Below are 16,071 nucleotides of genomic sequence, written 5' to 3'. Positions count from 1 at the left end.
CCCTCCCCACTCTAAAGTTACCATAGCCATGGGATATACTTTAGTCTGATTGTCAGCGTTGGTGACTGGGTAAGTTTGTCCAGCCAGGTATTGGCCAGGGGAAACCAGTTTCTCTGTCACCATGGTGACACTGGCACCTGTATCCCTCAGGCCCTCTACACTTGTCCCATTAATTAAGAGCTGCTGCCTGTATTTTTGCATGTTAGGGGGCCAGGCAGCCAGTGTGGCTAAATCCACCCCACCCTCAGAGACTAATGTAGCTTCAGTGTGACACCTGATTTGCTCTGGGCACACTGTTGATCCCACTTGGAGACTGGCCATTCCAGTTTTAGCTGGATGGGAGTTAGAAGTGGTATCTTTCTTGGGACAGGCCTTGTCTCCAGTTTGGTGTCCAGACTGACTACAGTTTCGACACCAGGCCTTTTTGGGATCAAAGTTTTTACCCTTGTACCCAGGATTGTTTTGTGAAGAGGCTCTGGGCCCACCCTCCTGTGCAGGTTTTTGGGGGCTTGTAGAAGACTCTTTACTATTTTTATTTTTGGCTGTCTCACCACCTTTCCCCTGGGGAGGTTTTGTGACCCCTTTCTTTTGGTCACCCCCTGTGGCAGTTTTGGACACCCTAGTCTTGACCCAATGGTCCGCCTTCTTTCCCAATTCTTGGGGAGAAATTGGTCCTAGGTCCACCAGATGCTGATGCAGTTTATCATTGAAACAATTACTTAATAGGTGTTCTTTCACAAATAAATTGTACAGCCCATCATAATCATTTACACCATTTCCTTGAATCCAACCATCTAGTGTTTTTACTGAGTAGTCTACAAAGTCAACCCAGGTCTGGCTCGAGGATTTTTGAGCCCCCCTGAATCTAATCCTATACTCCTCAGTGGAGAATCCAAAGCCCTCAATCAGGGTACCCTTCATGAGGTCATAAGATTCTGCATCTTTTTTAGAGAGTGTGAGGAGTCTATCCCTAGACTTTCCTGTGAACATTTCCCAAAGGAGAGCACCCCAGTGAGATTTGTTCACTTTTCTGGTTTCACAAGCCCTCTCAAAAGCTGTGAACCATTTGGTGATGTCATCACCATCTTCATATTTAGTTACAATCCCTTTGGGGATTTTCAACATGTCAGGAGAATCTCTGACCCTAGTTATGTTGCTGCCACCATTGATGGGTCCTAGGCCCATCTCTTGTCTTTCCCTTTCTATGGCTAGGATCTGTCTTTCCAAAGCCAATCTTTTGGCCATCCTGGCTAACTGGATGTCCTCTTCACTGGAGTTATCCTCAGTGATTTCAGAGTTGTTGGTCCCTCCTGTGAGGGAACCAGCATCTCTGACTATTATTTGTGGAGTCAGGGCTTGAGAAGCCCTGTTCTCCCTAGATAGGACTGGTGGGGGGGAATCACCCTCCAAGTCACTATCATCATCCTCTGTGTTGCCATCCTCAGAGGGGTTGGCTCTTTCAAACTCTGCCAACAGCTCCTGGAGCTGTAGTTTGGAAGGTCTGGAGCCCATTGCTATTTTCTTTAGTTTACAGAGTGACCTTAGCTCTCTCATCTGTAGATGGAGGTAAGGTGTGGTGTCGAGTTCCACCACATTCACATCTGTATTAGACATTATGCTTCTAAAAGTTGGAATACTTTTTAAGAAACTAAAACTAGTTCTAGAATCTAATTCAAACTTTTACCAAACTTTTAAACTCTAAAAGAAAATGCTAACAGGGACTAACACAAGGCCCTAGCAGGACTTTTAAGAATTTAGAAAACTTTTCAAATTGCAAAAATCAATTTCTAATGACAATTTTGGAATTTGTCGTGTGATCAGGTATTGGCTGAGTAGTCCAGCAAATGCAAAGTCTTGTACCCCACCGCTGATCCACCAATGTAGGAAGTTGGCTCTGTATGTGCTATTTCAAAGTAAGGAATAGCATGCACAGAGTCCAAGGGTTCCCCTTAGAGGTAAAATAGTGGTAAAAAGAGATAATACTAATGCTCTATTTTGTGGTAGTGTGGTCGAGCAGTAGGCTTATCCAAGGAGTAGTGTTAAGCATTTGTTGTACATACACATAGACAATAAATGAGGTACACACACTCAGAGACAAATCCAGCCAATAGGTTTTGTATAGAAAAATATATTTTCTTAGTTTATTTTAAGAACCACAGGTTCAAATTTAACATGTAATATCTTGTTTGAAAGGTATTGCAGGTAAGTACATTAGGAACTTTGAATCATTTCAATTGCATGTATACTTTTCAAGTTATTCACAAATAGCTATTTTAAAAGTGGACACAGTGCAATTTTCACAGTTCGTGGGGGAGGTAAGTTTTTGTTAGTTTTACCAGGTAAGTACGACACTTACAGGGTTCAGTTCTTGGTCCAAGGTAGCCCACCGTTGGGGGTTCAGAGCAACCCCAAAGTTACCACACCAGCAGCTCAGGGCCGGTCAGGTGCAGAGTTCAAAGTGGTGCCCAAAACGCATAGGCTTCAATGGAGAGAAGGGGGTGCCCCGGTTCCAGTCTGCCAGCAGGTAAGTACCCACGTCTTCGGAGGGCAGACCAGGGGGGTTTTGTAGGGCACCGGGGGGGACACAAGCCCACAAAGAAATTTCACCCTCAGCGGCGCGGGGGCGGCCGGGTGCAGTGTTAGAACAAGCGTCGGGTTCGCAATGGAAGTCAATGAGAGATCAAGGGATCTCTTCAGCGCTGCAGGCAGGCAAGGGGGGGCTTCCTCGGGGAAACCTCCACTTGGGCAAAGGAGAAGGACTCCTAGGGGTCACTTCTGCAGTGAAAGTCCGGTCCTTCAGGTCCTGGGGGCTGCGGGTGCAGGGTCTTTTCCAGGCGTCGGGACTTAGGTTTCAGAGAGTCGCGGTCAGGGGAAGCCTCGGGATTCCCTCTGCAGGCGGCGCTGTGGGGGCTCAGGGGGGTACTCACAGTCGTAGAGTAGTCCGGGGGTCCTCCCTGAGGTGTTGGTTCTCCACCAGCCGAGTCGGGGTCGCCGGGTGCAATGTTGCAAGTCTCACGCTTCTTGCTGGGAGATTGCAGGGTTCTTTAAAGCTGCTCGTTTGGATAAAGTTGCAGTCTTTTTGGAGCAGGTCCGCTGTCCTCAGGAGTTTCTTGTCGTCGTCGAAGCAGGGCAGTCCTCAGAGGATTCAGAGGTCGCTGGTCCCTTTGGAAGGCGTTGCTGGAGCAGAGTTCTTTGAAGGCAGGAGACAGGCCGGTGAGTTTCTGGAGCCAAGGCAGTTGTTGTCTTCTGGTCTTCCTCTGCAGGGGTTTTCAGCTAGGCAGTCCTTCTTCTTGTTGTTGCAGGAATCTAAAATCTTAGGTTCAGGGAAGCCCTTAAATACTAAATTTAAGGGCGTGTTTAGGTCTGGGGGGTTAGTAGCCAATGGCTACTAGCCCTGAGGGTGAGTACACCCTCTTTGTGCCTCCTCCCAAGGGGAGGGGGTCACATCCCTAATCCTATTGGGGGAATCCTCCATCTGCAAGATGGAGGATTTCTAAAAGTTAGAGTCACCTCAGCTCAGGACACCTTAGGGGCTGTCCTGACTGGCCAGTGACTCCTCCTTGTTATTCTCATTATTTTCTCCGGCCTTGCCGCCAAAAGTGGGGGCCGGGGCCGGAGGGGGCGGGCAACTCCACTAGCTGGAGTGTCCTGCGGTGCTGTGACAAAGGGGTGAGCCTTTGAGGCTCACCGCCAGGTTTTACAGCTCCTGCCTGGGGGAGGTGTTAGCATCTCCACCCAGTGCAGGCTTTGTTACTGGCCTCAGAGTGACAAAGGCACTCTCCCCATGGGGCCAGCAACATGTCTCTAGTGTGGCAGGCTGCTGGAACCAGTCAGCCTACACAGATAGTCGGTTAAGTTTCAGGAGGCACCTCTAAGGTGCCCTCTGTGGTGTATTTTACAATAAAATGTACACTGGCATCAGTGTGCATTTATTGTGCTGAGAAGTTTGATACCAAACTTCCCAGTTTTCAGTGTAGCCATTATGGTGCTGTGGAGTTCGTGTAAAACAGACTCCCAGACCATATACTCTTATGGCTACCCTGCACTTACAATGTCTAAGGTTTTGCTTAGACACTGTAGGGGCACAGTGCTCATGCACTGGTACCCTCACCCATGGTATAGTGCACCCTGCCTTAGGGCTGTAAGGCCGGCTAGAGGGGTGTCTTACCTATACTGCATAGGCAGTGAGAGGCTGGCATGGCACCCTGAGGGGAGTGCCATGTCGACTTACTCATTTTGTTCTCACTAGCACACACAAGCTGGTAAGCAGTGTGTCTGTGCTGGGTGAGGGGTCTCTAGGGTGGCATAATACATGCTGCAGCCCTTAGAGACCTTCCCTGGCATCAGGGCCCTTGGTACCAGAGGTACCAGTTACAAGGGACTTATCTGGGTGCCAGGGTATGCCAATTGTGGAATCAAAAGTACAGGTAAGGGAAAGAACACTGGTGCTGGGGCCTGGTTAGCAGGCCTCAGCACACTTTCAATTCAAAACATAGCATCAGCAAAGGCAAAAAGTCAGGGGGTAACCATGCCAAGGAGGCATTTCCTTACACTAATACATTCTTATGTTTCAGCCAAATGTGAATAAGCAAGAGAACATTCAGTATTGCATAAACTCTGTCCCATTGGATGACTAAACCTTTTCCAAAGGAGATCATGGATTTTCCTTCTATTGTCCCTTGTCCTGTCTCTTTCGACTGTCTCCAGCCAAAAAAGCCTGCATCTGTGGTCAACATTACTGGTGATGGATACTGAAAGAACACCCCCTTCTTGGGATGATCTTCCTCCAACTACAGTGACAGATTCTGGTCAATGCTGATGGTTAGTGGAATATACTGGTCAAACTTTGCTGAGCTCAGAGACCAATGTTCCAGAATGTGATTGACAACAGGTTTTAAGTGAAAACTAGCCCAGGGGACTACTGCTGTAGATGCCCCTATTGGACTTTGAGGCCTGAGCCAAGATGTGGCAGTCGCCTGCAATTTTTTCAGACGGCTTGCTACATTAGGCTTTATTAATCTCTATCTTTCCTCTGGGAGACACACTGCACCCACAGCAGTGTTGAACCTGACTACAATGAATTGTTTGACCTGTGATGGAACCAGTTGTGGGTTCTTGAGGTTCAACAAGAATTCCAATTCTTGAAGTGATGTGGTCACTTTGGTCACGCCTTATGAACTGCTAGCTGTACACATGCCTCTTGATAAGATAATTGGTGCCCTGAAGGTCCAGTGTCATAAGATAGTTTCCCTTTGTAATGAGAGGAATGATCGATTGAAGAATTACCATTCTGAAGAGTTCCACTAGCACAATGGTGTTCAAAGCTTTGAGATCTAATACTGGATGGTGTCTCCTGTCCATTTTTGGCACTCAAAACATAATGGAACAGAATGCTGTCAGCCTTTGACTTGGTGAGACTGGAACCCCTTTGTCCAATAAGGCTTGAACTCATGCTATCAAAACAAAGCATTTGATCCTGTCCCTTGAAAGAAGCATAGTCTTGAAGAATGACCCTAGTCTTTCTTTGAATTTGAACTCATTAATTGTCTGAACCCACTGAGGACTGAGGTTGGAACTGTTTTATCCATCCTTCAACTATAATAATGCTTTTGTTGGATGTTGTCTCTTGCCATAACGAAGAGGATCTGAAATCTGCTGTATAACGCAGACCCTCGAACTTGGGCGTATCCACAAAAGGGTCACTTTTCCTGGGGAATAAAGGCTGACTTCCTGTCAAAGGAAGCTTTTTTATTATTAAAAAAAACTTGAAAGTTCTTCTTTTCAGCTGCCTTTTGTACCAAATCATCCAACTCGGTAGTATAACATTTCAGAACAAATAAAGGCAATTTATAAAGTAACACCTTCTCTCATGATTTTAACTTCCACAAATTAATCCATAATGTCCACTGTCCAGTTAGCAATTCACTAGCCACAGATGATGCCCACAAACAATCAAAGGTAGTATCTGAAAGAAAATGGGTTAACATTTACATCATGTCTAATAAGGATTTTGGATCATCATTAGCCTGTATGCATTCAGACAGGTATGAAAGTCCTTCAATAACACCTGAGTAGCGTATGCTGCATATGTATTGACCCTAGAAGCGTAGCTAGCAGCTCCATAGCACTGCTTGAGAGAGGCTGCCACCTTCTTATCCACAGGATCAAATAATGTAGAGTTCTCTTAAGCCAAAGAAGGAGTTGATGCTAGAATTGTGTTCACCTTTGGAGTTTGTGAGAAAGTGTCCTCAAATTCCTCCAATAAATATTTCTTGTTGAGTTATCTGGTTAGCTAGAAATGGACACCTTGTCAACACCTTTCTATTCCTTAAGCTTCATGAAATGTATCACTTCTTGCAGAGAAAGAATAGTTGACTCTTGTGTGTCAAACAAGCACAATCAATCCATCAGCCCATTGAGCCTTTTCCTCAAAGCCAGCATCTCTCCACTATGCTTAAGGACTTCCCCCAATTGATTTGGCTGGGTCTGTCTTCCATTGGGATATTCATCCAAATTCCCACTATCATCTGGCAGAGCCCTGTTAGACTGAGGCTGTGTCAAAGCAGTATCACTTGCTTCAATAATAAATTCTTGCAAATCTGATGTGGATATCTGCAACACCCCCTCCTCCTCGTCCTGTTCAATCTGCACAATGCACAATTTTTCCGTAGCTTTCCTAACCGCCATGAGTATATAGGACTATGGAATGCACTCAGGTCATGTGTTGAGAACCACTCACCTGAACTTCAGGTAGTTCCAATGGGACGACGATAATCCCTGAATCCCAATGAGAACTGACAGGGCAGCAATAAACAACACACTGCAGTCCTAGGAGTTTCCCAGGGTAAGGGGCTTGGGAAGTGAGAAATATAGAAGTACCAGGACTGCTGTGTATTCTAATGTCTCTTCTCCAGACTCTGCTGGTTTCAAGGATATCTGGAGTCTGGTTCCGGATTCAGGATACTAGCAACCAGGATTAGAGATCTTTGTCACTAACTAACGTCAAATCAACATAGCAATAATTCACACTAGAAACATTCCCCAGTGTGATTCAAGAATTCTCCAGGAAATGTTATGAACTGGAAGTATCATGTACAAGTATCCCCACTGAGAGAAAATAATTGGGTTAATCATAACAAACTTGTTGAACCTGGCCCTTTTAGCAGGGTCATCCCCAAACTTTTTGCCTCCTTCCTCCTACTTTTCCTGACCTGGTTTTGTTGGCTTTTGAACTCTGAGCACTTTACCACTGCTAACCAGTGCTAAAGTATACATGCTCTCTGTGTAAATTGTAATGCTAATTGGTTTATCCATGATTGGCATATTTGATTTACTAGTAAGTCCCTAGTAAAGTGCACTACAGGTGCCCAGGGCCTGTAAATCAAATGCTACTAGTAGGCCTGCAGCACTGATTGTGCCACCCTCATCAGTAGCACTGTAATCTTGTCTCAGACCTGCCACTCCATTGTGTCTGTGTGTGCAGTTTTAAACTGTAAATTCGACTTGGCAAATGTACCCACTTGCCAGGCCTAACCCTTCCCTTTTCCTACATGTAAGACACCGCTTGGGTATGCCCTAGGTAGCCCCATGGGCAGGGTGCAGTGTATGGTAAAGGTAGGACATATACTAATGTATTTTATATGTCCTGACAGTGAAATACTGCCAAATTTGTTTTTCACTGTGGAAAGGCCTATCTCTCTCATAGGTTAGCCTGGGGGCTGCCTTTAAACATGATTAAAGCGCATCTTCCTTTTGGGAGCAGATGGACATGTGGAGCTTGGGACCTCTGAACTCACAATTTAAAAATACGTATTTTAGTAAAGTTGATTTTAAGATTGTGTGTTTGAAAATACCACTTTTAGAAAGTGGGCATTTTCTTGATTGAACCATTTTTGTGACTCTATGGATTACCTTTTTGGGTTAGTTTGACAGTGGGCTGTTTGCACCTCTCTCCAGACAGTGACACAAAGGTGGCTGGGGCGTAGCCTGCATATTCCGGTGACCCATCTATGCTATGAGGGAGGGGAGGAGTGGTCACCACACCTGAAAGGGCTGTGCCTGCCCTCACACAATGCAGACTCCAACCCCAAGGTGTGTGTTTGAGGCCTTGCCTGGGCAAGGCAAGATTTCACAAACAAGTGAGACTTTCCTTTGAAGTAAGCCTACTTCAAAGGCCAAAATGGGTATAAGAAAAGGACCCAAAACCACAGACTTTAGACACTTCTTGGGGTAGACACTCTACCTCACAGACACTTCTGGACAAGAAACTTGCTGGTGAAGGATCCCTGAACCAGACCTGCCAAGAGGAACTGCCTGGCTGCCCAAAAGACTCACTGGGACTGCTTTTCTGACAAGGACTGCTGCTTAGCTGTTGCCCTGCTGCCTTGCTGATAATTCTGGCTGTGCTGAGAAGTACTCTCCAAAGGCTTGAACCAAGTCTGTGCACTGGAAAACGACGCAAAGCCTTCCCCTGCGTGGAAAATAACGACGCAAGTCAGTGTGCGAAGGGGCGAAACCGATGTACACCTCCCTGTTTTCCACGCATCGCCTCCTCTGCGGCCCCTTGCAGAGATTTTGCACGCGAACCAGGTACTTTGTGTTTGCAAGAGGCCTTTATTGTTTTTAAGAGATATTTACTTGTTTTGCAAAGCCTTAAGACACTTTATATCACTTTTACTTTTACATCTATTTATTGCATTTTAATCGTTTTGACCTGCATCTTATCAGATAAATGTTATGTATTTTTCTAAAAACTGCATGGTGTATTTTTGTGGTGTGCTATATGGTGTTCTGGTATGATTTCTTGCAAAAATACTTTACACATTGCCTTCTAAGTGAAGCCTGACTGCTCAGTGCCAAGCAACCAGAGGGTGGGCACAGGATAATTTGGATTGTGTGTGACTTACCCTGACTAAAGTGAGGGTCCTTGCTTGGACAGAGGGTAACCTGACTGCCAACCAAAGACCCCATTTCTAACAAAACTACTTCAAGTTCTTCAGGAGTTCAAGAGTCTCAAGAGTTCAAGGTTCATATGCAAGCATACAATGGCAATCAGATTACAGTTCTCAATTGTCCCAAAAGTCTTTAGAACACCAACATCAAGAAAACACAGATTGATTACCAACTATGAGCACAAGATTCAGGAAAGTGCAGCTATTGCAAGAAATACGACTTTTCTCTAATGTCTTTTAAGTCCGAGATTGATCTGAATATTATTGCTGGCTTCAGATAAGTTTGATTAATCAACACTGAGTAAGATCCCAAATTAAACAAAAAAACTTGTGTTATCTTATTTGGGATGACTTGTGTCTTTTTGCCAGCGCAAGAAAGCATGATGCAAGAGATGAATTGCAAGCTGCCCGTGTTTTACACGCACTGTGGTAACTGTGGAGAATATCGGAAATACTAGGTCAGAACTCAGATAGAGCATGCTTCAAGGAGAAGCCTGTTGATGTGAAAGTATGCAAGCCACAGCAAAATGAGGACTGTCACTTCAAAGGGAAGGCTGCCACAGACTGAAGACAGTTAAGCGTTGCTTCCAAGTTAAATGAGGCTTAGCAGGATTTAGTTTGAAATGCCAGCATTTATAGCTAGCCTGAACCAGGTGCAAGGAAATACATGGGAAACACAGAGGAACTCATTATTCATTATTATAATTGCAACTTTCTCAACTGTATTTTTTCATTAAGAGGATCGATTAAAGAACCAACAGTTGTCGACAGTTGACGTGTGCTTCCTGGATTACCTGGGGGAGGCCCAGGTTGTTTTAGATAGTTTATATGTGATTCCTGGATTACCTGGGTGAGGCCTAGGTGTTCAGAAGTTATCTTGACAGCAAGCATTGGTCTAGATCTGTTTTAAACATTGCCATTATGTTAAGAACTGATTTGCCAAGTTACACAAAGTTTCAAAGGTACAAAATGTTTCAAAATGGTACTGTGATGAAAAGAAAACAACTCATAAGGGAGGGAATAAGGCATGACTTAGGCATAACTAGCCCTGCTCACATCTGGTACGATGACAGTTGCCCTTCCCAAAGGCCTACCAACAAGCCAAGGTTTAGTGGAATTCATACCATAGAAACGTTGGATCAGACAAGGGGCATTGATAAAGAAGGCTAGTTCCCAAGAGCGTTCAGAAGGGTTCAGGAGGGTTCCAATCAATCCAAAAATAAATTTTGTCCTTGAATGCATTTTGCATCTAGGATACGTTGTACTTCATATTCTATATGATTTCCTACCAGCACTGAGAGAGGAGATATATCCTTTCATGGGTGTGGATGACGGTTTTATAAGAGAAACGTGAAACCCTGGATGTATAGCATATTTATCTGGTAAGTGTAAACCTACTGTGACAGGTGTCAGAATATCAATAATCAGAAAAGGACCTTTGAATCATGTTTGAAGTTTCCTTGGGCACTCAAGTTTGATGTTGTGAGTGGATAACCACATCATGTCTTCATTTTCATGTTTAGGTTCAGAAGTTATACGTTTATCAGCTTGTGCTTTCATGATTAGTTTGTTTTCCTTTAAACATTAATCAGTTTGCTCTTGTGTGTCTGGTAATGTCAGTAATCTTTCGTAGACTGAAGGCATTAGCTCTGGTGTGCTAGGTAACATCACTGCAAGGGACTATAGATGATAACCGGGGAGAAAGAAGAAGAGCACCCCAAGGCAGTATTATATGAGAACTCTGCCAATGCTAAGGCCAAATCCTGTTAACTAGTAAGAGTGGCTATTAAACACATAGGGATCTGTTCTAAAGATTGATTGACTCTCTCTGTGTGACCATCTGTTTGGGGTGATAGCATATTGAAAGAGCCACCTCAATTTCTAATGTAGTACATAGGACTTTCCAGAATAGTGACGTGAATTGTGAAATGTGATTTGAAATAATCTTATTTGGTAATCATGTCATCCAACAATTTGTGGCAAGAATATATCACTAAACTCCACAGCTGAGGGTATCTTTTTAATTGTAATGAAGTGGGCCATTTTGGATAACATATCTACCACTACCAGAATGGTGGTAAATTTGTTAGATTCTGGTAAATCAGTGACAAATCCAAACTGATTGTATATCAGGGAGCTGATGGAATGCTTAATAGATGTAGAAGACTCGAGGGTACTTAGTGTTGAGTCTTATTATAAGCACATATAGGGCAAGAATTTATGTGAGCCTGAAACTCTTTTTGAATATTTTCCCACCAGAAATATCTAAAATTTTCTCTGCGGTCTTCTGGATACCCAGGTGCCCAGCTAAAGCTGAGTCATGGTCTCATTCTATGATTTAGTTTCTCAAATCTTCTTGTGGTATAAACATATTTTGGTAATGAAAAAGGGATATGTCTACTCAGAGTGCTTGCACAGTTCATCTGCTTGTGACCTGTAACCTCTACAACTCAACTCAGAACATGGATGGTGAGTCACTAACAAACGATACAGGAAAACAACTTCATGTGTAGCAGAATGTAAAGTCCCAACAGAAAACAGAGACCCTGACAGCTGTAATCTCCATTCACAAAGGTAAGATGAAGATGAATATTTCCCAATAATATTAATAAAAGTGTTTGGTCTAATCTCAATCGACAACCTGTATCACAAAGACAGGAAATAAAACAGGAGGAGGGTTGGGGGCAGGAATTATTTGTAATAGCACTACTAGACATAGAAGAAGGACTTCAGTCAATATCAATGTTAAAAGTTGTGTTATTTATATAATGTAGGTGTTTATGGGCTTTTGGGGAGGCTGGATGTCTCACAGTTTAGGAATGGGATGAGGAGGATTTCATGAGAGGGTTATGTCCTGACACTAAATCTGCATCAACAAAGTAAGCACTTAGCATTTTTGAGCTGCAGAAAATATTCCCATTTACCTGATAGCATTTGAGCATTTTAGTAGTTTTCAGCAACCTAGTTCACACACAGTGCTATAAAATGGATTGGTGTGGGAGTATTTTAATAAACAAGATAATAAGTACAATAAGTTAAGTAATGTAGTCTGTTAGGTGCATTGCTCAAGTGATGAAGATAATGTAGTAACCACATCATGGAAAGAGAAGGTAAGTAACGGAGTGGGCACTAACACGCACCCCATGTTTTATAAGGAAATCAGATCAAGGGATCTTGTCTAACTATTGCTTTGTAGTTGATTTAAAATTATTTCTCCAGTGCCAGGAGACTCCATGATATACATAACAGTGTGCTCTACACACAACCTAAATAAACAAATAAATAAATAAACAGAGCAAAACTATATTTGTTTGTTTTGATTTTCCAGTCCTAAGTGCTTTGCATTCTGATCTTCTGTTGAAGGAGGCTAATCACAGAAACATAACCTGACTCGCGCTTCATTACCAAATCATGGTTAGGGACCGACATCGGACCAATATTGCCCAAAGCTATTCCTCCAGGCAAACAATGCAATAATCCCAAACACATTTCTAGAGAAGATTTCTAACCTTCAGATACTAGACTCCAACATATACATCGTAGACGACCTAACTCTATGGTTTGGTAAAGCTAATATGCTGCATCCCAGAACTATAATCAGTAACCTAGACATACTAAACCTATATCAGAACACCAGCAAACCCACACACATTACTTGGCACATCCTAGATGTAATTTTTGCTAATCCAGTACTAGTCAGTTTTCAAAGGATTACTCCAGTCTCCAATCATGCCATCAGACCACCATCTGGTAGCTTTCCAACACAAGACAGCACATCTCTCCACACCTAAGGCCACTTTACCATAAAGCACATGTTGAACCTGGAGCAAAGTGAATTTTTAGGGTCTATAAACACAAGTAACAACCAAAACAGATATGGACAGAATACATTCAGTTCATAAACTCTATGTTTGGCTCCTGGACGGTTTTGATATCTTAATTCCACAAAAAAAAAAAAAGAAATGGCAAAAGAAAAGAAGAACCATGAATGTATACAGAACTAAAAAAGATACAACAAATTGCAAATCTGCAACACCCCTGGCTCAAAACAAACAACACTCAAAACAAACAACGCTTACACAAACACCACAGAATATTCAAATCATCTATCAAAAAAACTACAAAAAACTACTATTCAAGAAGAATTCAGCAAAATGTGTAAATGAAGAATTTTATAAAACTCTCACTAAAGTTGGTATATGTTGGATTCATATTTGAACCAAATGAAAACCACCTGGACTAGCCCCTTTTCAACTACCCCCTCCAAACAGTCATTTAACTCAGCCGCTGAATTCCTTAAATCAACTTTCAGAAACTGAATTTATGGATCTTGTCAAAACAAGCAGGCCAGCCTGCTGCATTTCTGTCCCTTGTCCACCACAAATCTTCAGAAACATCATTTTAACAACCTCTACTGTCACCCACCAGAACAGTCATCAATTGTTCCTTGACTACAGAAGATTTTCCCCAAAAACATAAAAAGGCATACATATAGCCATTATCAAAGAAAACAAATCTGGATTCTCAAGACCCAATCAACTAGACCATACCTCTGAAAACTAATGGAAAGAGTATCAATCACTCAGATGTCTCGGTTTATTGAAGATACCACCACACTTTCTGAATTCAAAACAGATTTCCAACCAGGAAGAGGTACAGAACCTGCTAATCTACATCTGGGGTGACCTTAGAAACACAGTATACCACAAAAGGATTGCTGCACTACTTCTCTTGGACCTTTTAGCTGCCTCTGACACAGTTGATCATGATGCTCTGATCCAATGACTGTGCAAAACACGCATAGAGAGTACCGCTCTTGATTGGATCATATCCTACATTAAAAGAGAACAAATGTTACCCACATTCCTCTTTTCTCATTTTCTCATCTAAACCCTACATCATAAAATCAGGGGTGCTGTGTTTATGTACTAAGGGGTGCCTACATCATCAATCAAGGCTCTATCATCTAACCTAATACTTTCAGCATCTACATGAAGTAATTACCGGCAATGATCAATGAATGAATTTCATCTCACCTGCTATAACTACCCAGATAACACACAAATACTTCCTAAACTGAAAAACTCAAAGGACATTGTAAACTGAAAAATCTTCGGTTGCCTCTGAGCTGTTGTTCATTAGGTGGCATGGAGCTATCTCAAATTAAATGCATCCAAAACTTAAATACTCACCTGTGCGATAAGAACAATTATGATGCACTCTCATCCTGGCCTGAAGATGTGGAACCATCGCCTAAACTTTCCAAGGAAGTAAGAAACCTTGGAAGTACCATGGACTCTAACCTATCAATGAATGCACAAATGGATAAGTTAGCAAGATCAAGCTTAATTACTATAAAAAAAAACTGCAATACATCTTCCCCCAGCTACGATTTCCACACAAGGTCAGCTACAATCTCTCTTGTACAGTCTAAACTTGATTATGCCAAAAGCCTCTACCATGGATTACTTCTATCAACAATGAAAAGAATACAACAAATTCAAAACTTTGCTGCCAGACCACAATACTGCATCTACCCTGCCTTAGAGGCCTTACATTGGTTACCAGTTATCTGAAGATCTACTTTCAAGTTGCTTGTATCACCCACAAAGCAATACATGGAACAAGTACCACTTTTCATTAGAAATAAAACTACAAAGTGCATACAATAAAAGAAATCCCTGCTCCAGATAGGTGCCCTGCCTCAAAATTCTAGCATACAAGAAAAAAGTCATGGATGGAACAACTTTCTCTGCTCAACTAGCCAAACTATAGAAGTCATCACCACAACATAAGATCCACAGATAACCATCTTAGTTTTAAAAGATTACTCAAGAGCTAGCTCTTCCCTACAGGACCACCATATTCAAAAAACAAACACACAGCAATAGTATGCCCAATGCACCACAAATGGTTCATAAACATGCATACTTTGATTATATGCATGTATTCAGTTATGTGCATCTCTTTGTACAAATGCACATTTTAGCTATTAATAAAAATATATATATACTCCCTTATTTTTATGCTTAACAAAAGCACAAATGTATACACTAATATTGGTTACAATATATACACTACTTATATTCATTCTAAAAATATATATGTAGGTCATTATTTAAATAGGATATAAGTATCTGACTTCATGTTCATGGATTGCTATTTATTATAATCACTCATATCACAATATATAAGTATGATTACACAGAAAATATGTGCTGATGCTAACTATTCAATATACTTATTACGGAAAGAAATCGTTTATACATAAAGCAAAATTATTATTTAATAAAAACTAATAATACTAATTAATTGATGGAAAAAAACTCAAACAAAATATGGATATGCATTTCTATATATGTATATTTTATATGAGGAATTGTGTTCCGTGGTGTTTTGCTGCTTGTGCAATAGCAGAGCAGTGCCGGCTGACTTAAAATTGGAAATAAAGCTGTATTAGTTTATACAGCGATTGAACAGAATTAATTTTGGCAAAGACTTGAGTAAGGACTCTGGTCTATGGTGTCTCAGTGCCCTCAATGATTGATGCTTTCCTACACCAGTTCAGGAACGGGCGGCTATCCTGAAGGAGGAGACAGGAAGCCCCAAGGTTTTGTGAGAGGGACCTGTGACATCCTAGAGTCTGAGGAGAGAGTCCTGCCTGCAGACTCTGAAGGGCTAAGTGAGGCGAGAGGAGAAGAGAGGAGGAGACCCGGAAGTGCACTCTGCAGTGAGCACACATCAAGAGCAGCTTGGCAGCTCATGCCTGCCCGCTGATTGCCACTGCTCCACCAAAGCACAGCAGAGAAGAGTGGCCCCGCTCAGTGTTTTGGCATGTGTGCCTGCCGCCCATCCATCCGATTTGGGCTGTTCGGAGCAGTTCAGCAGTTGGGCAGCCCGGTTGCATCCATCTGTCATCCACCGTGGGAGAACCCCTCTTCCCCACCACTATACAGCATTGTTTTATGGCCCGCCGCTGACCCCCCCATTGCATGAGGGAGCCGTGAAGCAGTAAGCAGTGGGTGACTGGCGATTTTGGGAGAAGCCTGAAAAGTGGAAGTAGAAGCGCCAGTTGCAGGAAGGGATAGCTAGAATAGCGCGAGCCGTAGGGGGCTGCCAC

This window comes from Pleurodeles waltl, chromosome 9, assembly GCF_031143425.1.
Source record: "Pleurodeles waltl isolate 20211129_DDA chromosome 9, aPleWal1.hap1.20221129, whole genome shotgun sequence".
Classification (NCBI taxonomy): Eukaryota; Metazoa; Chordata; class Amphibia; order Caudata; family Salamandridae; genus Pleurodeles; species Pleurodeles waltl.
The sequence above is the reverse complement of the archived record's forward strand: the minus strand, read 5'-3'. Positions refer to the sequence as shown.